General features: G+C 51.6%; 1 protein-coding gene across 3 annotated transcripts in view; it reads left to right on the plus strand.

Moving 5' to 3' along the window:
• The first annotated feature begins 3,181 nt into the window (after positions 1-3,181).
• The window catches only part of CDH22 (cadherin 22), a 75,245-nt gene continuing 52,396 nt past the window's right edge, over positions 3,182-26,030 (plus strand). Inside the window, exon 1 of one of the 3 annotated variants that reach the window (XM_079321832.1) lies at positions 3,182-3,517. The gene's annotated coding sequence lies outside the window, so the exon portion shown is untranslated. Of the gene's footprint in view, positions 3,518-5,186; positions 5,206-10,891; positions 11,007-26,030 lie in introns of those variants that run through there. The other 2 variants (XM_079321834.1, XM_079321833.1) reach the window with 2 other exon arrangements.

Raw genomic sequence — 26,030 nt, forward strand, 5'->3', positions numbered from 1 at the left:
GGAGGATGAGGTCAAGGAAATGAAATCTTGGTAAATGGATTTTATATTGTGGTAAGTGAGGTTTATGTTGTGTTTTAAGGGGCTGTGGAGAGAAAAGTCTCAGCGCCAGTGAAACAGAGATATTTTTTTGGAAAAGGAAGATTTCTGTTCCATGTTGGGAGTCCTGTTCCTTTCTGATATTTCTTCAGTTGTTCATGTCATGGCTCTTCAGTCTGAGCAGTTTTACAAATGTGTTGTGGAGATGAAAGCACCAGGGAAAGCTGCTCAGGATCAAGTTGGAAAAGCTTTTAACTTTCAACTCCTTACAGACAAAGGCACAGGGAGGAAGGGGGGAAGTGCAAAGACTGGGAAAAGGAAGAGGAAGAAGCAAAAAGAGATAAGGAGAATAGATGAGTGAAAGGGACAGAGCAGAGAAGACAAATCACAACAAGAAAAGGAACAAGGCACAGGCAGAAAGAAAGTGAGAGATAGGGAGAGAACAAAGCAAAGGGGCCTGGAGCTCAATGAGATGGGGAGAGTATAACCAAGTAAGGGAACAGTGCTGCAGGTAGAGGAGAGCTAAAACATACAAAAGAGCTATTTAAACACTGGGGTAAAGCAGTGATGAGAATAAGAGGAAAAGAGAAGCCAGATGGAGACTAAATTCTCATGGAGATAAAGGGGATGGCAGCAAAGTCAAAGGATAACCTGTCCATCCTTCTGCATCCTTCTGCAAATACAAGACATGCCATGAAAGTGACATGTCATCTTCTCAGAGGGGCTGAGACAGCTGTGGAGGCTGCATTCAGTGTTCATGGGGAGCCACAGGAGCAGTCATGTCACGGGTGATGCTCAGTTCTCCTGCTTTGCATCCCCCATCATTGCTGCCCCATGGTGGCTCCTGGCCCTGCGACCTGGGCACAGTCTGAAGCACCACTGATCCCAGGTTACATGGAAGGACTGTCATAAATGCCTTATTGTGGTGTTCTCCAGGGCTGCAGGGACCTGGGTGGGACAGGCTGCCTGGTGTTATCAGCACCTGCATGGCACCAGCAAGAGGGTGTGGAATCATGGAGTCACAGAATGGTTTGGGTTGGAAGGGACCTTTAAAGGTCATCTAGTCCAACCCACATGTGATAAGCAGGGACTTCTTCAGCTGGATCCAGCATGGAGCTGCTGTGCCACAGGGGAGGGGGTAATGGTAGGAGAGACAAATCTTCTGTGTCTTCAGAACAAGGGGGTCTTAGCAAAAACAGGCTGGAAAAGGGCACCATGACTGCAGACAAGTGCTGGGACCATCTCCTCCCAGTATCACACCAGTTTGTTGGATGCTTTCAGCCAGGTGGGCTCAACCCCACCTGCACTGTGCAAGGTGACCTCTTGGCTGTCCCAGGGAAGGGATCTGGGTGTTCCCAGTGCCAGTGTCATAGCTGGCACAAGAGCCTTGCAGCTGTCCCCGGGCTAGACTAGCATTGAGCACACGGTCTCTGTTTGCAGACTGTGCTAGCAGTGGAGCAGCTGTGCTCCAGGCTTTGCTCCTTTCCCTGCAAGAGCATCAGGCTCAAGTGGGATCTACTTTGGCAGCAGTGCTTGCAGCTGGGAGTTCTCTCAGTCTCACACAGGGATTGAGGACATTTCTAGATGCTTCTGTGTCTGAAGAGGCTGATATGGAGCATTTCCTGGGATGTCTTCAGGGCCCCCTTGGCCTTTGAGGGTGGGAGTCTTGCAGCAGTAGGATGGTGGGAAGCCTTGTGCCAGCCCATGCAAAGGTGGGAAAGCTGCCAGAGCCTGCTGCTGGATCTGCATCCTGCTCATCCTTTGGTCCTGGAAAGGAGGAGCCACTCCTCCTGGATCCATGCTGTGGTTATAAGCCTCTCTTTTGCTTTCCACCTACCTCTCCCTCACCTTCAGGGCACCTGCCTAAACAGGAAGCACCAGATACAGGTAGTTTGTGGATAACCTGGTACTGGGTTACTACTATTTCTTAACCAAATTGGCCAAGCAGAGGATTTGTTTGACTTGTGCACAAGGGGCTGTACAAATAGAGAAACACAGCACTCCCTCCTCTGGTGTTCTCAGGGCCAAACTCCAAGGCCAAGTAACAAAGAATGCTGTGGACACAGGAGGTAAGACCTTCTCCAGGTAAGATGTCAGTCTCTGGGCAGCGGAGACTGGAAAATGTCCCACTGGAGTCTGTTTGCTTGAGTTGTGACTAAAATCTGACTTTCAAGAGCAGATTTATCTGTCTCCAAATAGAGTATGTCAGTCTCACCAGCCTTGAGCTTCTTCCCTGCTTTCATCTTCCACTGGTCCTGACCATGCCCAGAGTGGTTTGTACACTCAGCATCCTGCTGCTGGTGTGTGACTCTACTGCAGGCAACAAGCTGTGTTGCCACTTCTGCCCCTGCACCCTCAAAATGCTGCTGGGCCAGGGCAGTGCCCACCATGGTTCAAGCAAGACTCTGGAGAAGGCACCAAAGAGCTGAGGTGGGTGCTGAGGATGCCAATAGCCATGGCCACCCTGACACACAGCAGGAGATGCCCCTGACAGAGCTCCTGCCACGATGCCACCGGGCCATCAACATCTGGCACCATTCAAACGCAGCAGAAGCGTGGGCTGGGGTCCCTGTCTCTGACCTGTCTGATGCCCTGGCACCCCCGCTCAGCCCTGTGCTCCATGCACCCAATTAGTTCTCAGCACAGGAGGGTTGGCCCGGCCAGGTCTGTCCGCGCCCTGCTCCGGGGCGCTCGGCCGGCGGGGCACTGGGGCGGCCGAGGCGGTGCGGGCGCCCGGGGCAGGGGCAGCGCGGGGTGCGGAGCGGAACCGAGCTGCGGGCAGAGCCCGTCAGAGCCCCGGGGCCGGGCGGCATCCCCAGGGCGGGTCCCGAGGGGAGGCCCCGGGGCCAGTCCGGGGCGCTGCATTCTCAGAGTCTCCAGCAGAGGCTGGGCTGGGCCGGGCCGGGCAGGGCTGGGCTGGGCAGGGCTGGGCTGGGCAGGGCTGGGCTGGCGGGGAAGGAGGGGAGGCAGGCAGGGAGCGAGGGGGAGGAAGGCGGCTCTCGCCGCACATGCAGCCCCCGCCGCCCGCGCCCCGCCTCGCGCCCTGCCCGCCCGGTGCCCGCAGCCGGCTCCGCTCGCCGCCGCCGCTCGGGGCTCCGCGCTGCTGCCGGGCTGCGATCGCTCCGTGCCGGGGCTGCGATCGCTCCGCGCCGGGGCGCAGAGGCTGCGCTCCGCTCCGCGCTGCTGCCGGGCTGCGATCCGCTCCGTGCCCGGCTGTCCGGTCTGCGATCCGCTCCGTGCCCGGGCGCAGGGGCTCCGCTCCGCTCCGCGCTGCTGCCCGGGCTGCGATCTCTCGCTGCCGGGCTGCCCGGGCTGCGCTCCGCTCCGTGCCCGGCTGCCCGGGCTGCGATCGCTCCGTGCCCGGCTGCCCGCGCTCCGCTCCGTTCCCGGGCTCCGCTCCGCTCCCGGCCGCGGTGCCGCGCAGGATGCCGCGGGAGGCCGAGCGCCCGGCGCGGGGGAGCCGCCGCGGCCGCCGCCCCAGGTAAGAGCCGGTGCGGGCGGGGGCTCGGGGGGCGGCGGGGCGGGCACGGCGGGCGAGCCCAACTTCTCCGTCCCTCGCCGCGCCGCAAACTTTGCCGGCGCTCGGTGGGCGCTCCCCGCGGGTGAGCGCGGGTCCCGGGGTCGCCGCCGCCTCGGTTCGTGCTGTCCCGGGGTGCCCGGGGATGCCCCGGTCTCCTTGGTGTCGCCGGGCGAAGCCAGAGGTTTGATGCCTCCGGCGCGGCCCCGCCAGCGGCGGGTCCGAGCACACCCTCCAATTAAAACAGTCCGGTGCTTGAAGAACTGCAGCTTCTTTTTCAGCCGGTGGGATCTTAAAACATCCTCTTCGGGCACCTTCATACCCAAGAACCATCTCCCCATTTCTCTCGCTGAGACCAGAGCCTTCGTGGCCATTCATTTGGAATTTACTCTGGGCGCGTGTGGATGTGTGGCTGCTATGCCTGAGGAACCCAGCGGGAGCCCTTAGAACCGGCCGGGTTACATCTCTCTTCACACAGCCACATCTTTTTTTCTAACAACAAACTAAAAATAACTGTTCTAAAACTAGCACTTTGCTCATTTAAAATGTGGTTCCCAACTGGCTGTGCTCGGGCCCTGTGGGAGCGGGAGCTGCAGCCGCCTCTGCTGCCCGGCGTGCCCCGGCCCGGTGCTGCCCCGGCGGGTGGGATCCCGCCCTGAGCTCCTGCGGGCTCTCCCGGTGGGTCCGGGAGTGCAGGGATGCAGCTGAATGCCTCTTCATTTTTATTTGATTTCTGACAGTTTTAACATCCTGCACAGTCTGGGGAAATCTGCCCTGTCTTATCATCCAGCCTCGTTTGATGCATGAAGAAGAGCAGTTATGGGGTGATGGTGACAGCTGCAAGGAGGGGCAGGCTCAGGAGTTCAGACATAACTTCATAAGGCAAGGCAGTGCACCTCAGGGAAGCCTTTGGACCTGAGAGGGCTGTGAAGGATGGGTGGCACCGCCAGAGCTCTGGTTCTCCAGAGCTTGCTTGCATGGCCTGAGGAAATAAATGAAGGATGTGCCTCTCTGTCCCTGCTCCTAGGCTGTTAAAATGCCGTGTGTTGCACCACAGTCTTGCATACCACTGAGGAAACCTCAGCTCATGAGTGTTTCTTTGGGACCTGTTTCTGTCTCTTCAGAGTACCCAACGCACAGAGCATGGCTGGAGCCTGCAGTCTCTGTACTCATACACTGCCTGCCCAGCTCAGAACCTGGGCTTTGCCAGGTTTTCCCTACGAGGCTGATGCATGCTCTCCAGTCCTTTCAAGAGCACTGGGTAAGGAGTATTTGCAGCAAACAATTATCAGGGTTGGAGATCATTGTCCTGGTACACCAGTTTTCAAATGCTGAAAATAAATTGTTTCTCTGGCTTTGAGTCTGAAATGGTTTCTCTGTGCTGGTGCTGTGTTTGTTTGTGTTCAAGGCCAAAAGGTGGTTCTGCTGCTCATTGATGAATTCTCTGAAATGTTGACAGTACCCTGAGAGTAGCACAGGGTAGAGCCCACTGAAATCTGAATAAGCTGGCCCAGATTCTGTGCTGACTTTTGTCTCATGCATGTGTCTGCTCCGGTGAGGTGAGGGTCAGATCAAGTGAGGTTTGGTCTCTGTATGAAATGCTGGTTGCTGAATAATACAGCACTGAAATTGGTGGGCTTATGAAAGAAAAGGTATGTGCTGTTTCATAGGTAAAAAGCCAGTTTTGTTCCTAGAAAAAAAAAAAAAAAAAAAAAAAAAAGCCCTTTGCTTTTTGGTGCATTGACACTTTATAATATGATATGGTGATTTCATACCTATGACAGAGAAGTGGCTACTGGAACAAGGTCAGTTTTAAAACTCTTTTTCAAAAGAAGCTAGCAGGCCTCCAGAAAAAAAATCAAGAAAGAAAAGGTTGTCTTTGGGTTAAAAATAACAGTTTAAATCCTATTCTTCCTAGCTCTGTACCAAAAAATATTATATTTTCATTACTTAAATGCAATGTCATGTTTGAAAAATTCGTTGTTCTTTCTTGTGTGTAAGGATTATGAGAAAAGGGTCACGATTTACTGTTTGTTGTTTATATTGTCTGGTCAGCTTTTGGGGTTTTTTTTTTTGCACATTAAAAATAATATTGATCTAGAAAGGCTTTTTTGGTAGCAGATTTTACTTTTGTGCTCATAGTCACTATCCCACAGCAGTAAAATTTGGCTGCAAATGTTGCAGAGGGAATGTTTGTTTATTTGAAGCCCCTTTTTCAACCCACAGACTTTATTTCATTAGAAGGATTAGATTGTTGGTGAAAGCTTTGAAACAAAACTGGACTTGAGGTGGGATTTAATCTGCTCTTATTCCTTTAAGGTACAATTACGTATTTTTTCAAATAATTAGTTTTTATATTTTAAAAGCGCACATTTTAAAAGTAAAGGAAAACAGTTTGAAAAAGAAACGGTGTGGTGACACTTGGCTTTTTCTGACATCATATTGCTAAAGAGTATTCGTGCATAAGGATACAACCGCGTATGAATTTGTGTTGTTATCTTTTAACCATGTGGTTATGCAACTGTGTTTGGGTTTACAAGCAATGACACTTCTCTGCAGATAAGTCCATGCATATCCCGAGGCACAGGCCATTTTGAGTGATCTGCTTTCTTGAAAAATTACATGTAAAGATGAGGTGGGTGTGAATCCCAAGCAGATTCCTTGCTCGAGGTTGTAGGTGGACACGGTGTACAGCTCCCTGTGCTCTCGGGGTCTCTTTTGTCTCTTCCACGGGTTTATCCCACGCTGTTTCTTTGTGGAAGGGGTGCCTGACTGGGAGGGATCCACCAGCTTAGCCTCAGGCTGTTTGTAGCTCTGGGAATGTCCTGCCCCTGCCCTCAGCACCTGTGTGAGCTGAGCAGGGTCCCCTGTGTCACCTGGCTCTCAGGGCTCTCTGTGTCTGCCTGGGCTGCAGGTGAGGACACCCAGCTCTGTCCTTTGCCTCGGCTGCTCCAGCCTGCAGGTCCCTGTGAGCTGTGTTATTGTGAAGTCCCTGCTCTATCCCAGCAGAAAAGCCAAGTCTATGTTGCTGGATTTGGGCAGCAAATTGCTGCAGATTTGGAATATGGGGTTGGAGTTGGACTTAGCTGTTCACCCAGCATGAGCTGGGTGTCCACTGCCTGCTCAGCTCTGTGGGACATCTGTCTCTGCAGTTGTGTCCTGTTTGTGGGTTAGTTTCTGCTCTGGACAGCTGTGGAGTGCTCAGGCATGGGGCTCTCTGCTCCTGCTGGCAGCCACTGCAGAGACCCATCTTCCCAGTTAGTTCAGTTTCTTTTTCATTTAGTCATCACTTTCTATTATTTGCAAAGTCCATAAAAGGAATACAGCACATTACAGTAATTTTCAATTATATCCGTTGCAACAACTCTGCTTTCAGAGACTAGTCCAGACTTTAGCCTGGCTCTGTATCTCTTGCATTTCTCTTTCTTTTTACCATCCTTTGTGCTGTGGCAGGAGGAAGGGAGCTCTCATTTATCCTGTTGGGCAGTGGTTGTTGGATGGCACTTTTGTACTGGTTCTGCAAGACAATCTCTGGATAGCAAAAGTGGATCATTCTCCTGCAGTGTCTGACTTTTGTCATCCCACAGGGCTGACTGGGATGCCTGCAGAGGGTCTAGGTCTAGCCATGAATCTTCTTGGTGATGCTGTTCCTCAGATCCTCTTGCAGTGTGGTTGGAGTTCTTCTTGCAAATGGATGTCTCAGCTCTTTGACAGCATTACAGCACCTTCTTTTGAAGGCCTGTGGGACACTGGGGACCATGGCAGGTGGCAGCTGGCAGTCAGGTGTGGGGCCCACAGCAGCCTCAGAGCTCCCTGAGCTATTGATGTTTCCTGGTGCATGTACAGCACAGGGGGATACAGGACTCTGCTGGGAGGTGGGAGCACAGGGAGGGACTGTTCACATTGCCTGTGCCTGGGCTGGGCTGGGCTGTCTTTTGTCTTCTGAGGGGTTTCCAAGTGCTGTCTCAGCTGTTTCCACACCGTGCTGACCCAGCCTCAGTGTGCTGAGGGTGCACACCAGTGTCAGCTGGGGTGGCTTTCCCCACATGTCCTAGGAGGCATCTTTGTGTAAAAGGTGGGGAACAGACCCTGCTGAGCCGAGGCTCTGCATTTCTCTTCTTGAAAGCAGGTGTAGTTGTGCCCTTGGGCATAGGAGAGGCAGCCAGCCCAAAGCTGGTCCATCTGTGCTCCAGCCCAGAGCTGGTCCATCTGCTCCTGCCCAAGGGCCAGGTTTGACTGGATCATTCATTGCTGCTACACCCACAAGCTGAAAATCAAGGTGCTTTTCAAAAAGTGTCTCCTTTCTGCTGGGTGTCCCATCTCAGGACAGCTCACTAGACACAAGGCAGGGTTGCAGTACTCATTGCAGGAAGGGCAGCACTTCTGTGTTCCCAGTCCTGCCCTGCTGCTCTTGTCTGGGAAATCTGCACTGGCCTCCTCTCTGCCTGTTGTGCCCTGTTCTGCTGTCCTGCTTTACTCACTGCCTTGCCTCTCTGGCAGTGCCACCCATGAGCCTGGAGGAAAAAAAGCCCAACAGAACTCCTTCAGTTTTGACTCTTCTCAGTGCTGTACTTCTTGATTTTGGATCTCTGTGGGAGTGCCATGCCTTAGCCCACACTCCTCAGGGCAGAGGCTCTGGGCTCAGTGCCTGTTAGCACTGCTGTCACTGTTGTGGGCAGGGTCTGCTCCCCAGACAGGGCCACCCTGCTTGTCTCACACTGTCACTGCTGCCACGTGTGCTGAACCTGCCTGGCTCATGATGGAAGCTGTGGCTGTGATGCAGCTGATGCTGAGCCTGATGCTTCTCAAAAGCACCCATGGATATGTGGCTGCCCTGCAGGAGCATTTAGGATGAGCCCCATAGGAGCAGAGCTGGGAGCAGCCTGACTCTGGCTAGGGCAGTGCTGTGTCAGGGCTGGTCACTGCATGGGCTGAAGTGTCCTGTGCTTTGGTTATGGCAGTTCTGTGAGCTTTGCTGACTGGGAAATCCTTCAGGGAATCATGAAAGCAGAATTGTTTGTCCAGTAACCTTTTGCAGACACCCCTGCCCCTCTTTGCTCCCCCCTGCTACAGTGCTTGAGAGAACACCAAGGGGAAGGAGAAACGGGCTCACTCCTCTTGGACACTGCCTTGCTCACCATTGCCTCCTCAGGGGGGTTCTGTTGATCTCTTCCCAAGTGGCTGTAGTCAGTGGCATTAACAACTGCAGGTAATTTGAAGCTTGAGGCCCTCAACTCACCTGAAGCTGCTGCTGGCCAGGAGCTTTCTGCAGCCAGTGATGGGATGTGAAGGTAGTCGCCATAGAAACATCTTGGGCAATAAATGGAGCCTTGAAAGCTCTGAATGACTTTTGGAAGGAGCCCATGTGTGAATGTGGGTACAGGTGGTGGGTTCACCCTGCAGACCAAGGCTGTGAGTGACACATTTGGAAACAGCAGCTGTAGGAGCAAGCACAGGGTCTGAACATTGCTTTGGTAAGCTGGCACTTCCCTGAGGTTTGATGGGAGGGAGCTCATTCCCACAGGTGAGCTGTCCAATTCTGTACAAACAGCCCCTCCTGGGTGCTACAGCCACAGGCTTGGGGCAGCTTCATCCCCAGTGCTGAGGACTCAGCACAGCCTCTGCAGGTGACACCTCTGTCTCTGGACTCCTTCCTGAGCACTGCTGCCCTTCTCTGTGCTCTGGCACCTGAAGCAGGCAGACCCCAGCCTAGGAAGGGCCCTTGCCCACCTGGGAGGTGTTTGAGCTGGGTACCCTGAGACCTGTGTCCCCTTGGCCCTGGCCTGGGTCTGCCCCTCGGTGCCCCTGGCTGGCTGTTTGCTCACAGGGCACAGGCTGGCCAGGAGCCTGATCATCTTGATGGGACCCTGTGGGGCAGATGGAGCCTCTGGCTCTGAGACCCCACTGCTGGCTGTAGTCAGTGAGGACAGATAAAGGTTTGGCTGGTTCAGAGAAGCTGGACCATACTGGTCTGGCCATCCCAGGAGTGAAGAGAGCTGGAAGCTGTGGGCCAGGCCCTTGTTCTGGCAGCCTCCTGCTCTGGAATGGATGTTCCCTTGTGCCAGATAGTAACTTCTGTGTGTGCCTGGGGATGCTGCACTCCCCTCTCCAGTCCTCTTTCCTTGTGTCTCTGTCTGTCACACTGGGATTATCTCCCTCTGCTCCTACTGCAGCTTCTTCCCGGAATCCCAAATCCCCAAAATGCTGTTTCTCCAATAATCCTTGTCATTAAAAGTGGCTCCTAAGCTCCGAGCACCTCCTCCTGTCCTCATCACCCTCTCTAGAGAGAATCAGTTTGAGCTGTGCACATACTGACAGTGAGAAAATCATCTTGTTAACCTGGGACAGGACACTTTGTCCCCCTCTGCCATTACCAAACTCCAGAGTTACCCGTGGATCTTTCTGTTTTTTCACTATTCAGTGTTTTTAGCTGTGTGGAAATGTGCATTCTTTGCTCCAGTGGTGCCTGTGTGGGAGAGGGATTTGTTCCCCTGCTGCTGGAGTCTGGAAGGTCGAGGACAGACAGGTGAGGGGGGGTTGCCTTGAGAGCTGGACTTCATCAGCTCTCTGAGCTTGGCTGCCTTCCCACTTATGAAATACAGCTAAACCTTTTGATGGCAGGTAGGAATAGCTGAGCATCAGCAGAGTCCTTAAGAAATTACATCCCTGCTTAAACTTTTAAAAAGTCAGCTGAACGCCCGTTTGCTACAGCGCTCCGGGGCTGTTTCCCAGTGGTATTTTTTCCAAAATAACTCCTGCTGCAGTAAAGCTGTCCCAAGGCAGGGCAGCTCCTCGCTGGGCATCCTGGCTGTTTGGGAATTCCTCCGTGGCAGCTCTGGGGGGCTGTGCCGGGGCCGGGGCCGGCAGAGGGAGCCATCCTTCCTCCTTTGCCGAGCACGGCGCCAATTAACCAATTAACCGGAGAGCCGAGCCGGGATCTGGCATCCTCCATGGGCCAATGGCTCTGCTCGACTGGCTGAGGCTGAGAAGTGGCTGTGTCTTTGCCCAATCCCTCTTTCCTGCTCTGCCCAGGTTCATGCCTCAGGTGAGCCCTTGGGTGGGTTTGATCTTGCCCAGCTTCTTGTGGCCGTGCAAGAGAGCAGCAGCTCCGTGGCAGGTGTGGCAGAGGCTGATGCCAGCTGGGATGGGCAGGGGACAAGCCCCAGGTGTGCAAAGGGCTGGGGATGCCACTGTGAGTCCCCATGGCGTGGGTGGCCAGGGGCTGTGGCTGGGCTGACCCTGCAGATGAAGACATGGCCCTGCCTTGCCTTGCCCAGGAGTTGGAAGTGGATTAGTGAAGGCAGAGAAGAGCTTTAGAGCTGTGAAGTCCTGCCTAGAGGACTGAGTGTGGTGCTGGCAGATGCTGCTGCTCCCGTCCTTGGTACCACAAAGTGATGGATGTATGGAGTGAATGCAGGCACAGAACCCTGCCCAGCTGGAGTAGCCACCACAGGTGAGCATTTATGGATTTTTCTCTGAAAAAGCTGTTTACATTCTTGTGCAATGGGAGACTCATGTCTGGCTGGGAGGCTTGCTGGAACCATCAGTTGAGGCTTTAATTGGTTTTGCACCTAGAGTGCTAATGTATTTTAGTGGATTAGATGGGAAGTGGGGTGGTGCTTGGCTGCTCCAGAACTGGAGATGTGGGCTCACATCACAGGACTGAAAGGCTCAAAGCATTGTGCAAGGAGAGTGGCAGCTTCTCCCTCTGCCATGGCTGCTGCTCTCTGGTTAATGCATTTGGAAGGGTTCAGTCTGATTTCCTCTGCTCTGGCTGTGAGCATGGCCTGCACTGGTCCTGCCAAGTGTTTTGGGCTTGTTGTGGGATAGCCTTGGTAGGCAGCTAAGCCTCACACAGCCAATTACTCACTCCCTAATTCCCAAGTGGGTCATGGGAAAAGGAAAGGAAGAGTAAAAGCAAGAAAATGTGTGAGTTGAGATAAAAATGGTTTAATAAGTGAAAGTGAAAGAGGAGAGAAAGAAAACAAGGGATGCAAAGGCGAACTCACTACCTTCTGTGCACAGACTGAGTCCAGGAGTGCCTGAGTAAGGGGGCAAATCCCCCAAGATCCCTCCTCTCCCTTTTTGTTGCTGAGCATGGTGTTAGATGGGACAGGGTAGCTCTGGGGTTGATCAGGGTAATCCACTCCCAAACTCTTGTCCTCCTACAGTCTGTTTACTGGGGGATGTGGTGAGAAGCAGAGAAGGCTTTGGTGCTGCAAACACCATTTGGCAGTGGCTGAAATATCAGTGTGTTACCAGTTTTGTTTGGGTCACAAACCTAAAACTCAGCACCAAACAAAGCTAATTAATTCCCTCCCAGGCATACCCAGTCCAGGACAGTTAAACACCTTTGAGTGCTCACACTGAGGGAGGTGCCTTGGCAAAGAGTCCTTGTCAGATGTGGGCAGCAGGAGCTGGGCCCTCTGTGCTGTGGATCTGATGGCCAAGGCACACTCTGGCACTGCCTGGGTGCTGCCAGGCACAGTGTGTGTTGGGAGAAGCTGGAGAAACAACAGAGTGCTGGAAAGCAAGCCTTGGTGAGCAGGACTGTGTGTCAGTGGTGAGCTGCTCACTCAGCTGGTGTAAATTATCCTCAGCCCTTCAGAGTGCTGGAGCCAGCAGGACAGGCTCTGACCTGTGACTGCTCAGGGCTGCTGCTCAGCATCTCCCTTCAGTTCCTGACCACAGGCTCCAGCCAAGCTTGGTGCTTCTAGAGAGGCATTTCCCAAACCTTAGGCTGACCCAGAGGGAGAAAATCCTGCAGCTGAGCTTGTATTGCTTATAGTAAGCACTGTCAGAGTTGTGAAAAGCTGCTGTGAAATAGAAACGAGAGGGAGGGGCTGTGAAGCACCAGGCCCTTTCTTTAAACTGCAGCTGAGCTGGGCTTAGGCAGGGGTAGGACACAATGTCTGGTCCTGGTTTCCAGAAGGCAGCACATGCATTTCCCTTGTGAGCGATCAAAGGCTGGACTGAGACTCATCTCTATTTTTTTTGTATCTAGTCCATGACTGTGCTATCTAGTGCTGCACAAGTATATATAGAAATAGCTATATTTTTTCTTTGTCCTCTTCTAGACAATGCCTGGAGTCTTTGGTAACTTTTTATGTTTTATATGTTTTTGTGTCTGTCTGTCTGTGCCTCTGTGTACCAAGATGTGGAAAGCTGTTTCATGAGTGAATGTTCTTGGTGTCCTCCCCCGTGGGGCCCAAGGACTGCCCAGATGCAGTGCTTGTGTCTGGCTTGGTCCTGAATCTCTCAAAGGTTTGTAATCAGCCCTGCTCAGGGTGGCTGTGTCTTGTTTTTCTGGTTTGGAGTCACAATGATTCTGTTCAAGGTGTGAGTTTTGGTGTCACACCATGGTGCAGTGTGATGGGAGAGGTGAGGGGCAAGGCAACAACAACATGTACAACTCAGAGGCCCAGGAGGGCTAGAATGGCTTCTTGGCTGGACTCTGCTTGGCTTTGGATGACCAAAATCTGCCTGAGGCTGCTGCCAGCCCATAGCCTGAGATAGGTGGTGTCTTGGAGAGGAGGACACAAAGGAACCCGTTTTGTCAGTGCTGCAGTTGTGTTGACACAGCCCAGTGTCCATCTGGGCAGTGAGATCAGTGTGGCAGCACACGGGGTGTGTGTGCAATTTGGGGCTCCAGCTTTTGCAGGTGACTGCATGGATTGGGCATGGTGGGCTCTGGGCTGGGGACCTGGGGCTGTGTGAATGGGTTCTGAAGTGACTGTCACAAAGGAGCTGGAAAGGAGTGTGAAGCAGCCCAGAGGACAAAGGGAGTGCAAGGAAGGGTCTGCAGTGCAGTGACAGAGCAGGATGCAAAGGGTCAGCGTGTGTGAGGGTGGCACAGCTGGGGAAAACCATAAGGACAGTGCTGTGTCTGTACATTTGTCCTGCCTGTTGTCCCCCTTGCAAGCACAGGGCTGCTTTGGGGAGAGTGGGGGTGCTCAGAGCAGCATCTGTCAGCTGCTTTGGTTGTGAGATCTTTCAGTGTCAGCGTGGCTGCTGTGCTGAACAGAGAAGGTTGGGTCAGGGGAGTCCTGCAGTGCCCTGGGCATTCCCAGGGACATCCCTTGCTGAAGCAGTGCCAGGCTGCCAGCCTGGGTGGGGCAGGAGCTGCAAATGGCTGCAGCTGCCTGTGTGAGTGTCTGTGCCCTCTCCTGCACACTCACCCTCACGTGTTCCAGCACAGTCCTGCTTCCTCACGTGTATGTGTATCTCCTTGGCTCTCTACTTTCACATGCACTTTGTCCATTTGCTTTTCTGTCCTCCCTGTTGCTACTGTAATCTCTCTCTTTCTCTCTCCCCTTTGTTGCCTGGGCTGCTTTGCAGCCTCTTACTTCACCATGTCCCTTTTTATTCCTTTTGATAATAATAACATTAGAACCTACGTACAAGGCCCCAAGGTCCCTGCTTTGTGCAGATACATGAGGAAAGACCCTTCAAAGCCTGTGTGCTGTGTTGAGAAGATTCTCACAGTCTCACTCTTTCCAGGAGTGTCAGGGGCAAAGGGCTGGACTGTGAAATGAGGCCAGTCCAAAGCCTCATGCTGTGTCCTCTGTCCATGCAGGAATGTCAGAAGTGAAGATGCTGGTCTTGTTTGATGGAGTTTTACACCAAAGCCCTGAACTCCTGTGCCTGATGGAGGAACTGAATGATTAATCTCCCTTTATCAGTTGTGCTGAGCAGAGTGGCTGTTCCCAGGGCTCCCAGTCTGTCCCTTCCTCATTGTGCTGTTGGTTTGGTAGTGACATTAAAGTGAAGCTACTTGCAGATTCTGTTCCAGTCTGCTGTGTTCACGTGCTTCGAGCTTTCAGAAATGTTCTCCCTTTCAACTGCAATTTGCACATTTGGCCTCTGCTGAGAGGTGATGCTTCAATGGGATGCTGAAGTCTGGTGGTTGGAAAGCAGTGTTTCTAGTGATGCACTGAGCTGTCTTGCTTTGCATATGTGATACCCACTACATTTCCTGTGCTTGAAGGCCCTGGGTGGCTGCTGGATGCTGGTTCACAGTCTGAAAATACAGCACTGGGCGGTGGTGGAGGAGGAATCAAACATTTTTCTTCACTCAACAAAGTGGTCAGTTTCTTGCAGAGGGAAGGCTGGTTCTGTATCTGGCTTGCAGAATCATATCCAGAGGCTCACTGACTTGTCATAAGGATATATCTCTGCTCTACTAGTCCATTACCATTCAGACCATCGATAGCAAAGGGCTCTGGAATCAGGAGACACTGTTAATACTTTTTGTCCCTCCTAAAGTCCTCCAAGGAATGTGCATCCTGTGTGTAGTGGTCTCTTTTAGCCTTGTTCAGCCAGTTTTCTGATGATTCCACTTCAGCTCTCTCATAGGTGAACCTTCTGTTATTTATGCCTGTGTCCCGAATCTCCTTGCTGAGAGCTGGATTTGGGAAAAGAGCAAGCAGTAAAATCAAAAGCCATCACCTGTTCCTGTGGTTTGCTGCTCTTTGCAGCCCTTTAAGTTTATATGCAGCAAATGTCTGCTGCAAAGTCTGCCCCTGCAAACAGCAACAGGCTGTTTTGGGATATTTGCTTCCCCTGTGGTTTCTCTTTGAGCAGCATGACCTGTAGGCAGGGTCATGACTCAAGAGCAGTACAAGTGGGCTGTACCAGCAGGACCCTCTGTTCTTGTCTCTGCAGCAAAGAGCAGAGGGGCTGTAACACCCATGCCAGCCTTTTCCAGGATCATCTCTGATCTTTGGGCAGAATGCCTCAGACAGCCTAAACACACTTCCCAAGGAGAAACTTGGTGTCTTTCCCGAGCCACAGGCTTGGAAAAGGTGTGATTTGCAGATGCAGCAGGGTTGGCAGCTGTGGGTTCTGCATATGAAGATTTTGGGTATTCCACCTGGGAGCACCTGTGTGTCAGTGCTGGCAGCAGAGAGCAAAGCCAGGGGCTCCCAGAGCAGGTGGCCAAGGTTCCTCTTGAAGAGATGTCTGGTCCTGTCCCAGGCTCACCACCCTGGGAAAGGGAAGTGGGTGGTGTTAGCTCTTGCTGCCCTTGGGTCTGCCCCTTATTGCTGTGCACCTTCCTGCAGGAGAGTCCCTGATAGCTGAAGGTGGAGGAGGAAAGTGATTTCTCCCTGGGCAAATCATGTTGGAGAAAAATAAACTAGATCTGGCCAGGAGAGATATTTGAGCAGTACCTGTGGGTCCTGTTGGGGCTGCTCTTGATGGCTGCTTCTCCAAGGGTGTGCATTGCTTTGAACTCATCCTGAGGCTGTTTGGAATGTGGAGACTGGCATAATTCTGCTTACAGGGAGCTTGTGAGAGGTGTAACATTGCTGAAGAGAAGAGAAAATTGGTGTCTGTCCAGTACAAGGCACTTCAGACAGAAGAGAAATGGAATAGGACCTTGTTACCTGTTGTAGCATTTACTGGTGTGTGTTGGAAGATCCAGGATCTGCCCTTCCTCGAGGAAAGGAGGAATGACCAGCCCTGAAAAAAGCAGTGGGACTGGTGTGTCTCTCTCTAAAGTGTCCCATCACTCTGGTCTGCAAACTCTCCTCCTCTTGCTAGTTAATATTAGTATTCCATGAGTGGAACGGGCAATGCAATTAACACAAAGGTACAGTCATTCATTCTGACTGGAGGACTCATGGGATCAGATGTACTGGGGATAGGAAGCGGAGGCTTTCTGCTGGGAAAGAATGTCACAGCACAGCGGACACAGAAATGAAAAGCTATTAATAATGATCCCGGAACTTCACTTCCATCAGCTGTTTATTTAAAGGTGCTCCATATTCAAAGCCTCCTGATTTATGTGGGCAATAACACTCACAGTCCTGGGATCACTTCTTTAAGCAAGGCTAATGGGGTGAAACCATCATACTGCGACAGTAGAGATCAAGCTGGGAAAATGATACTGGAGAGAAAAATAAACTATTGCCTAGATAATCCCTGAGCTACGCTGGGCTGGGAGCTGGTGTGAGCTCCCTGCTCTTCCAGCATTTATTAAGGTTTTTACTTCTTTTTTTTTTTTTTTTCTTGGTCTTTGTGAACAGAATTTAGTGGGCATGGAAGGATATGAAAATTTGATTCTACCAGACTGTATGCTAAAATGTTTCTTCATTTGCATGCAAGTGTCCTGGGACATGTGGTCTCTCTGTCCCTGTTTCCAGAGCTCCCATCTGGACATGATCCATTCCCAAAGGACTGGTTCCTCTGGGGAAAGGTGTCTGTGCCCTCTGCTGTGTGGGTTTTGCCTGCAGAGCAGTGGCACAGGAGTGTCTGGGGGGGACAGAATTGGGATGTTCTGGGCTGTGGCACAGAGGGGATGACAGGCTGCTCTGCTCTGGAGGTGTCTCATTTCCATGTGGGTTCTCTTTATGGGGCTGTTTGCCCTTGAAGGGAGGGCTTCTTGGTGGCTCCAAGTTGGTCCATTGATGTGAATTTGGCAGAAACTCATTGTGGTTACCTTGTTCTGCAGATAAACCACGCAGGAGGGCTCAAAGTGCAAGAAGGGCTCAGGGCAGGAGAAGCCTGAGCTTCTTCTGACTGCCAGTGAGCCCTTGGTGGACAGGAGCTGGTTCAGCAGCTCCCTCTGGACATGGGGCAGCAGTGCCAGGTGCTGGACATCAGAGGGTGTGTGGCTTGTGGTGTCTGCAGGGCAGTGAGCAGCTTTGGGCAAAGGCTGGATGTTTTCCTGGAGAGGTGAAACAGCCCAGAGGCTGCTGAGCTGTGGTTTGAGTTGCTCTGGGCAGTGACTGACTCCTGGGACATGACTGAGAGCCCTGCTCATTGTCAGGAGCTGGTAGTGGTGATGTGATTAGTAGAATGAAGCAAATGATTCCAAATAAATAATGCATCAATCATTAATGGTTGAATGCAAAATTTAGCCTGTTGCTGTTGTCTGCAAGTTGCTTACAAGGAGGTCAGTCCTTTATTTTTGCAGAAGGCTGTTATCTGCAGCTCGTGGGCAAACACTGCTCTGAGTATTCCTGGCACATCTGCTCCAGTGTGTAGGTCCCTGGCCCAACAAGAGGCTCTGTTCTCTCTCCTGGTTGTTCTTTGTGAGGGGGTGATGGGCTTTGCTTTGAATGTGTGTCTGCCAGGGTCATGCAGAGGCTCCTGTGGGGCTGTGATGCTCTGGGGGTTTTTCTCAGGAGTGCTGCTCACTGCTGATCTGTTCCTGCCCGTGCAGCCTCAGGGGCCCAGGGAGGGACAGAGCAGAGCTCAGATCATCTGGGCAGCCCCTCTCCCTGCTGTGCTCCTCTTGGACACCTTGGCTTTCAAACAGACTTGGCCAAATGCACTGCCTGTGTTGGACACTCAGCTGCCAGGGATTTCTGCCAGCTGTGGTGGAGTGTTCTGCATCTTTGCTTCCTCTTTGGGGGATGAGGCTGTGCACTGTTCTGCCTCAGGTTCCGAATTCCTGTGGTACTCAGATTCCTTTTTTTCTTTCTGGTGCTTGGGAATTCCTGGAGAGCAGGAAGATTTGGAGCATCCTTTTCCAAACCAGAGAAGCCTATCTGTAGGCAGGGCAGTGTTGGATTTTAGCAGGATGTTGCAGAAACAATTTTCTTACCCATTATGCTATCTTGTTTCTAATTTTTATTTAATGAGCTCCTCTGAAAAAAAAGAAAATCGTTGTAACAGTTTCCTTAAGTGTGAGAGATCAGGCTGAAATTGGCATTAAGGAGACTAATTACACTCATTCTTCCACCTTTCTAACAGCTGTTTATTGCTGCAGGTTTGTCCTGAGGTGCTGAGGAAGCTGCTTAGCTTGGGCCAAAGGCACCCAGAGAGGTCTCTGCAGTAGAAAGTTGGTACAGGCTTCTAATCTGGGCTGTGCTCAGCCAGATGATCTTGTTACTCTGCAGAAAAGTGCAGGTGCAGCCCCCCAGGTCTTGTCCTGGTTTTTGCTGCTCTCCTGTCCTCCCTCACAACCTCTCAGCTTCATTGTGATCTGTGGGGGCCTGGTCTTAGTCTCAAAATGACAGAGTGCTGTCAGGGGAAGGGACTTCCTTGGTCTCCTGTGTTCTGTAAAGAGGAGTTGCAGATCTCCTGTCATGAAGACTGAGGGATTTCCAAGGACAGAATTGCTAAGAGGATTAAGATGTATAGGGAAGAAGAGTGAGCAGCAGCAAGAGACCTTCCTGAAAGTGATGTGTGCCTGCCATGGTATTTATTTCACCAGAGGACTGAGTCAGAATGTGACCTTGAACCTTGAGAAGCAAATTGAAGGAGGTTTCTTTGAACTTTTCTGACTCAGTATAATACCCACTTGTTATTCTGTGTAGGAATTTGGGGAGTCTTTCACAAGAGGTAGAAAGTTGCAGACAGAGCTATGAACATCTTCAATTTTCCATTTAATCACACAATATTGAATGATAAATAATTCATGCATCTGCCAAACATTGGCTTAAAAGAACCCAATTCCCTCCACATTTGTCAAAGCGGAAGAATTCCATTTTGTGCTTTTTTATTTTACTTTGTCCTTTAATTCCTACCCAAATGGCCCCGTTGTCTGGGCCATCAGCTTTGATTCCACCTGTCCTGTTTTGGGCTCGTGCCTTTGCTGTCCTGTCACTTTTGCTGGTGGCAGCAGGAGGCAGGGAGGGGAGTGATGGTGGTCCCTGGGTGTTCTTGGGCTGTGCCACAGGTGCAGCTCTGGCAGTGGAGGCTGGTGAGGGTTCTCTGCCCCACTGAGAGCACTTCTGGCTCCTCAGGAGGTGCTGGGGCATGAAAGATGTGGCTCTTTTAGGAATGCAACTTTTGACTTTATGCAGGTGTTTGTAAGGGAATGACTTTCAGATACAGCTCTCTGTCCAGATCCTAAAATTAAAGACTTGGTCTGAGCTCTGGAGCTCTCTCACCACAGCAGGAGGAGCTCAGATGTGGCAGAGGTGCTGTGATGGCTGCTTCCACCTCCTCTCCAAGACTGTTCTTAAAGAGGAATTAAAAGTATTGTATTCACGTAGACAAGGCATGAAAATTCCATATTTGGAAAAGAATTGCTGCAGAGCGAGACCGTTATGGCTGTAAAAACCTCTTCCCTAGGGCAAATGTTGAGATTTTCTTTGCAATTAAAATTTCTTTGAAACTTGGACTAGAGAAGATTTGGAAGAAAAAAATCAACCTCCTAAACTTGGAAAAATACTTCTTTCCAAACAATGTTTTTTGTGTGAGAGCTTTAACAAATACTGTTCCTCGCAGTGTGTCTGATAGCAGAAAGTGAGTGAACATGAGAAGTCAAAAGGTTGTAAATAGCTCCTGCTCTGGCAGTTGCCTCGTTTTTCTATTATAATTTCTCAAGGCAGCATCAAAGGGGACAATAATTAAACTTAAAGCAACTCAGAAAGAAGGGAGAAAGGGGCATGTTTAGTCATACAGACCTGAGCATTGTGTAGGTACACATTCCTCTGCAAAAACAACTTTTCTCAACAGTGTGCAAATTTATCTGAGAAGAAAGGCAGATGAAGGAGTTCCTTGCTGGGAGAACAGTTCTGAGGAAGCAGAAAGAAGAAATCCAGATATTTCTTCAAGAATAAGCATGACTAAACTTTTACTATGGATAATGGGTTTTCTGCCCTGTTGTTAAAAGCTGAGGCTAGGGTGACATCAGAGAGATAACTTGATTTTTATCATGGTCTGTCTGTCTTCTGTGCTCTGTATCAAGGCTGAAGACTTACTGAAAGGCAGATTGCTACCAAATGTTGCCTTGCACAGTCTGGACCTGCAATTGGGATATGCTTATCCAGTAACTGGTTTCATGACCCTTTAGCTGTGTAAGTAAAGATAAAAGTTATTTAAATATCTTAATTCAAAAGCCTCTACGGTTTTGAATCCTTTTGCCACTGATCTCTATCCAGGTTAGGATCCCTTGCCATCTCTTGCTTGATTGGCAAAATTTGGTGGTGTTCTGAAAAGGACACTGAGTTAGAGCCTTCTGCAAGATCCATTTCAGCAGAGGGTGCAGTGGGGCAGCAGAGCATTTCAGATTTCAGAGCAGATCCATTCCAGCAGAGCTTGCAGTGGCAGAAGCCCATCTAACTTGCAGATGCTCTCTGGGGCACCAGTATTCCAGTACTTTGACCAATTTTATCTGAACTGAGACTTAAATGCCAGTGGTGGGATCTGCTGTGGAATGGGAACTTGCAGTGCATCATCTGTCTGGATGTGAGTGGGCATCCCTCACCTTTTGTCTCAGCAGATGGGAACACTCATCCCTTACAGAATTAGCGATGTGTGTTCATGTTTTCCAGTCAAGGACACTGGTTTGTGGGGGCTGCAGCCAGGTTGTGTTGTTGGTCCCTGGTGTTCTAAAGCTGCAGAGTATTCCCTTTGGGGCAGAGGGCTCAGTGCCCTGAGCATTCTATTGTCCAGCCCAAAGGAGGAATCCTGGGGAGCCTCCTGAATGCTGGAGAGGAGCTGTGGGAGGTTGTGGGAGTGTGGGTGGGTGCCTGGCCAAGGTGCAGTGATCCAGCCTGGTGTGGTACTGATGTGTCTTGTTAAGAGACAGTGTGTGGGATGTTGGAAGCTTTATTGTGATGCACCTGCCTGGCCTGGAGTTGACAGTGTTTTATGTCTGGCAAGATTGCCTCATTTCTTGTCTCTGTATTTTGAGGAGAAGTTTATAAAAGAAAAAAAAAAAGTATCTTTGCCTCATCTTGTCTTACAATATCCAGTAGAGAAAGTGAGCTCCAGAGAGCCTGAGTTCATGTCTTAGCCCTAGGCCTGGAGATTATGAACCATCTTAAAGCTTTGCAGCAGCCTTGCCATGCTTGTATTACCTCCATACAACAGATCTGGGGAGTGTGCTCCAGCCAGCCTGTTCCTTTTCCCAGGAAGGGGAGCATTAAGCAGATTTGAGTCGTGTTTAACAGGAGGAGATGTGGTCACAGCCCCCGTGCTGCACTGTAGGCAGTGCTGGGGAGGAATTGCTCTTGCAGTAATTGCAGGCTTTTTGCTGCCCTGTCTCCCAGCAAGGGCTCTCTGAGGCTGGGCTGTTGTGCTGCCCACGCTCTGGGACATGAGGCAGGTGGGCTCCCCTGGATGCACACTGAGCTGGCACCAATTTGACCCCCAGAGCTGCTCCTGGCTTCAGCTGTTCCTTTGAGGTGACACAGGTGACACATGGGGATGGTGCTGGAGCCTGTGCACACCCTCTGAGCTCTCAGTAAGGCACAGTGGGGTCAGAAAGAGCTGGGCAGAGAATGGAGGGGGCTGCTTGATGCTGGAGTTGGCCCCACTCTTTAGAAAGGGTCTCCAGGTAGGTCTGCATGTTTCAGAACCAGCTGGTGTGAAACTTGTGTTCTTCTTGCTGCTCTGACAGTGGGGCACTTACAAGTGGGGCAGCTTGCTGGGAGTCAAGCAGGAGCTTTTGTCCATCTGACTTTGTGTCCTGGGTTGTCTCCAAAGGTGCTGTAGTTCTGCCTGTTGGAAGCAGAGCTGCTAGCCATTGACAGAGCTGTGGCTGTGCTCTGTCTGCATCTCTAGCCTGCCTCTTACATCTCCCCATGCTCTTCTCTGCAGCCTCCCTGTGAGTAGCTGTGGTCAGTGCAAACTGGCAGAGCAGTGCTTGGACCTGTGTGGCTTCCTCATGACAGAGATATCCACTCCAAATCTCAGGGGTGGAGGCACACCACAGCTCTTCTCATGCCCCCTTTGTCTCTGCATGATCTGCCCTTGGCAGAGCAGCTCTCTGGCAGCATGAAAGTCCACAAGCTCCCAGTTTCAATCCATGGGATTCTGCATGAGGCCCTGGCAGCCACTGCTGTCCCCTCCTGAGGAGTGTCCCTGCTGTGCTGCTGTCTGCTCCTTCCTTGGCTTTGCTGGGTAGCAGGGCTGGGGCTGTGTAAGGGGTGCTCCCAGTCTGAACTCATTCTGCAGGAAGCTGATCCAGCAGCAAGAGGACTGTGGGTGTCAGGACTGAGGTATTGTCTCTGACCAGCAACCCTCCTACTGCAGCCTTCATTTCTTTGTGTCCTCTGTGCTGTGGAAGGGCTGTGGTAAAGCAAAAAAAAGCCCAAGCTTTAAGGAGCTCCTCTCCTGTGCTTGGTATTCATGCTGTGGCTCTGCATTCTAGAGGATGGCACAAGCAGTGACTTGCTCTTGCCTTGCTCCTCAGCAGCCTCTGTAGCATCCTGATGGCTGCTCTGAGCAGCTGGAGCAGTCCTGATGCTTGTGCTGGCAGGATGGGGAGCCAAAGGAGGACATCCCAGCTCCTGTTTGCTGAGGCTGCAGACTGGGGTGGTGGAGAGTGGGCTCCCTTTCCCTGCCTTTGCATTTTCAGGTACATGGTGGGCAGTTCTGGTTTTCTACCAATTATTAGGTCAGAGGAGCAGTCCTAGTGTGCCAACCCTTCTAGCAGAGCCATGTGCCTGGGGACACTCAGTGCATGAGGTCCTGGGGATGCTCCCTGGTCTCTGGGGATGCTCCTGTGGCACCACAGCCTTGGCCCTGCTGTGTTGGGCAGTAATGTAGGACTGTGGTGTACTGGGCAGTGCTATCCTGGTGTGCTGCTGCCTGCCCATGTCTTCCCCCTCCCCCTGCCTACCTTCTCCTGCATCAGCCTGCATTTGTAAAATGAAATAAATATTGACATGGACGGGATGCTATTCAATTTGTCCTGATCACTGGGCTGCGGTGAGTTCTGACAGAGCACAGTGTAAAACATAAGCTCAGGATGTAATTTCTACTGTCAACATGATGTACAGTATAGCTGTGCCAAATGCACACCAACAAACTGCACGAGCTCTTGTGGGGAGGGGAGGGGGAGTTGTGCTGATAATTGGAAGGGAGGATGGCAGAGCAGCAGGAGAGGGGACATCACCCTGGGCCTGGGGCAGTGTGAGGGTCTGGTGCTTCACACCCTGCATGGAAACCTGCTTGGTGTGCTGAGTGCTGGGCATGCTGCCATGTGGGTGCATGTGGGCTGGGCTGGCTGCAGCAGCAGCTCCCACTGGTTATTTACAGCCCTGCTGCTAGCATGTGACAGAGAGAAGGGGCACAGCTGTCAGTGAAAGGTTTTCAATAACACAGGGAAATAAATATTGTGCTAGTCCTGGTTCCTGTGCATAGAACCACCTGGGGTGTCTTGATTCCTGCTGCTGCAAGGGCATCAGTTGGACTTTGCAGCCTCTGGAAGAGGTCTGGAAGAAGGTTATGCAAGGTGGGGAGAGACATGACACTGAAGCTGTCACAGAAGAGACACAGGCTGAGACTTTGTCACTGGAGAAGAAGGATCTGGTTTGTGGCCTGGCTACAGATGTGTCTCTGGGCCCTCATTTTGTGGTGCAGGGGACTGGAGCTCACCACAGGTTCTGTGGTTGGGCTTTGATGTCTGGGAGCTGGGTGAGGCCACTCAGGTCACAGCACCTGCATTGCTGCCCACAGGAAGAGCATGCAGAGAGCTCAGCTGAGAGCACCTGAACTTTGGGCACGTGACAGCCACCAGCAAACCACATTAGCTCGGATGAGAAATCTGTTAAACATAAAAACAGCACAATAGCTGAGGCTGTGCACAAGGTTGTGTTTCCCACAGCAACGCAGCCCAGCCCCATGGGTGCTCAGCAGGATCTCCTCTCGTGGCAGAATCTGCTCTGTTGAGTGCTCAGATGCAACAGGGCTGAGCAAGTTGCCTTGGGAACTGTGGGCCAGCCTGTCTGCCAGCCAGGGAGCAGCTCTGCTGGAGTGGAGCTCGCCCACTGCAGCATCTTCTGCCCTCGCTTCCTCTTTCCTGCCTTGCCTTAGTGTGTGCATTTAAACTGTTCTTGTTACTGGTCTGTTGATACTGTTTGGGACTGTGCTGCAGCTCTGGTCAGGCTGACAGAGAGGCCCAGTGTCCCTTTCTGAACAAGGGGCAGTACCATTCCTGTGTGCATAGGGCTGTCTGCTGCGTGTGGCGGGGGTAGCTGGAGGAAATCAGATGCCACTAAGGTGTGAAACAGTGTGATAAGGGGAATGAAGGTGGCTCCCACTGCTGTCACAGAGCCAGTGTTGGTGCTTTCTGCCAGCTGTGTGCCCTGAGTGTTGCATACTGGAGGCAGTGGGCATGTGCTGCCTTCATGTGCCAGCTCAGCTGGAGACCCTGGATGCTGATGTTAGTTGTGGTGCCAGGATTTGCTCCACTGGACTGGTTTTCTTGCAGCCTCCCCATGTGTTCAGAAGGCCTTCAGTGTTGCAGAACTGCACTCTGGCACTGACAATGCTGCCTTGTCAGGCTTCTGGCAGGGCTTTCTAAATCAGTGTGGATGGATCTGCTCCTGGATGGCAAGGACAGGATGCTGGGTGGGCAGAATGGGAGACTTCTGCAGGTGGTGGCTGCTGCTCCCCAAGGCTCTGCTGACATAGTTGTCTTGAGAGCACATGCAGATGAATTCTTTTTAGAATTCTCTTTCTGGCAGTTGAGTTTACCAGCTACAACTCATTTGTACTCAGATTTTGGATGCAGCTGGAGGTGTAGCCTGCAAAAGTGCTGCAGAGTGGCAAGCAGAGATGCTGTAGAGACTGTTCTTCCCACACTTGCTGTTTGCCCTTGGTGCTGACCTGAAACTCTTACTCTGGCAGAGCTTATGCTGCTCATTTTATTGACATGTCTCACTGTCTGGGTAACCTACTCTAAAATAACCAGAGATCTCCTAGGTGTGAGTTCTTGGAGAGGTTCTGTTTGTGACAGTGGTGCACTGTGCCTTGTATTTATCTTCTGTATACCCAGGTGAGTGTGATGAAGCACATTTGCACTTGTGCTGTTCTTGTGAGGGTGGGTTGGGCAGCCTTGGCTCTGTTGCTCCTGAGCAGGGACCCCAATCTCTGCATTTGATCTGTGAAGTTACTTTGCCCCATGTGTGGGAGGAGATGGCTCAGTCCACCACCCACCTGCACCCTGAGGGTGCAGTGTTAAATACCCTGGTGAGGCAGGGATCCTCACCAGCTGCCCTTTGGGAGCAGGGACAGGAAACATTTCTGGCTGCAAGACAGTCATGGCACTACCAACAACCTCACCTGGCTGGTGGGGAAATACCATAATAAAGAATGGGCTGGCAAGGAGGTGGGGTGGGGAGCAGTGTTAGTGCTTCTGTACCATGATTACTAACATAAAAGTACACTGGAGACTGTCTTCCTTGGAGCATGAAGTGCACAGGGCAGGCATATGTGACAGCTGATAGGCATGTGTGAGTGGAATATAGTTTGTGTACACGGGGAGGAAATGTGTATACACAAATAAGGCACAAATAGACAAAATAAGCCAGTGTGTGTGAGAGATCTTAGCTGTGCATGGGGTGGGATGTGTGTGAGCCCTTCTGGTGAGCAGGTTTGTGCACACTGTGTGGCACACAGCTTGTGAACCATGAGCAGGCAGTGTAGAATGATGCTTTGTGGTTCTCAGGGAAGTGTTTGTCCAGACAAGTGAATGCAGACAGGAAAGAGTGCAGCAGACATTCCCTGGGAATTTGGGAAATGACCCCATTGGTGGAGTCACACGGGGGAATGGAAGTGAGGGAAAGAG

Source organism: Erithacus rubecula, assembly GCF_903797595.1.
Source record: "Erithacus rubecula genome assembly, chromosome: 18".
NCBI lineage: Eukaryota > Metazoa > Chordata > Aves > Passeriformes > Muscicapidae > Erithacus > Erithacus rubecula.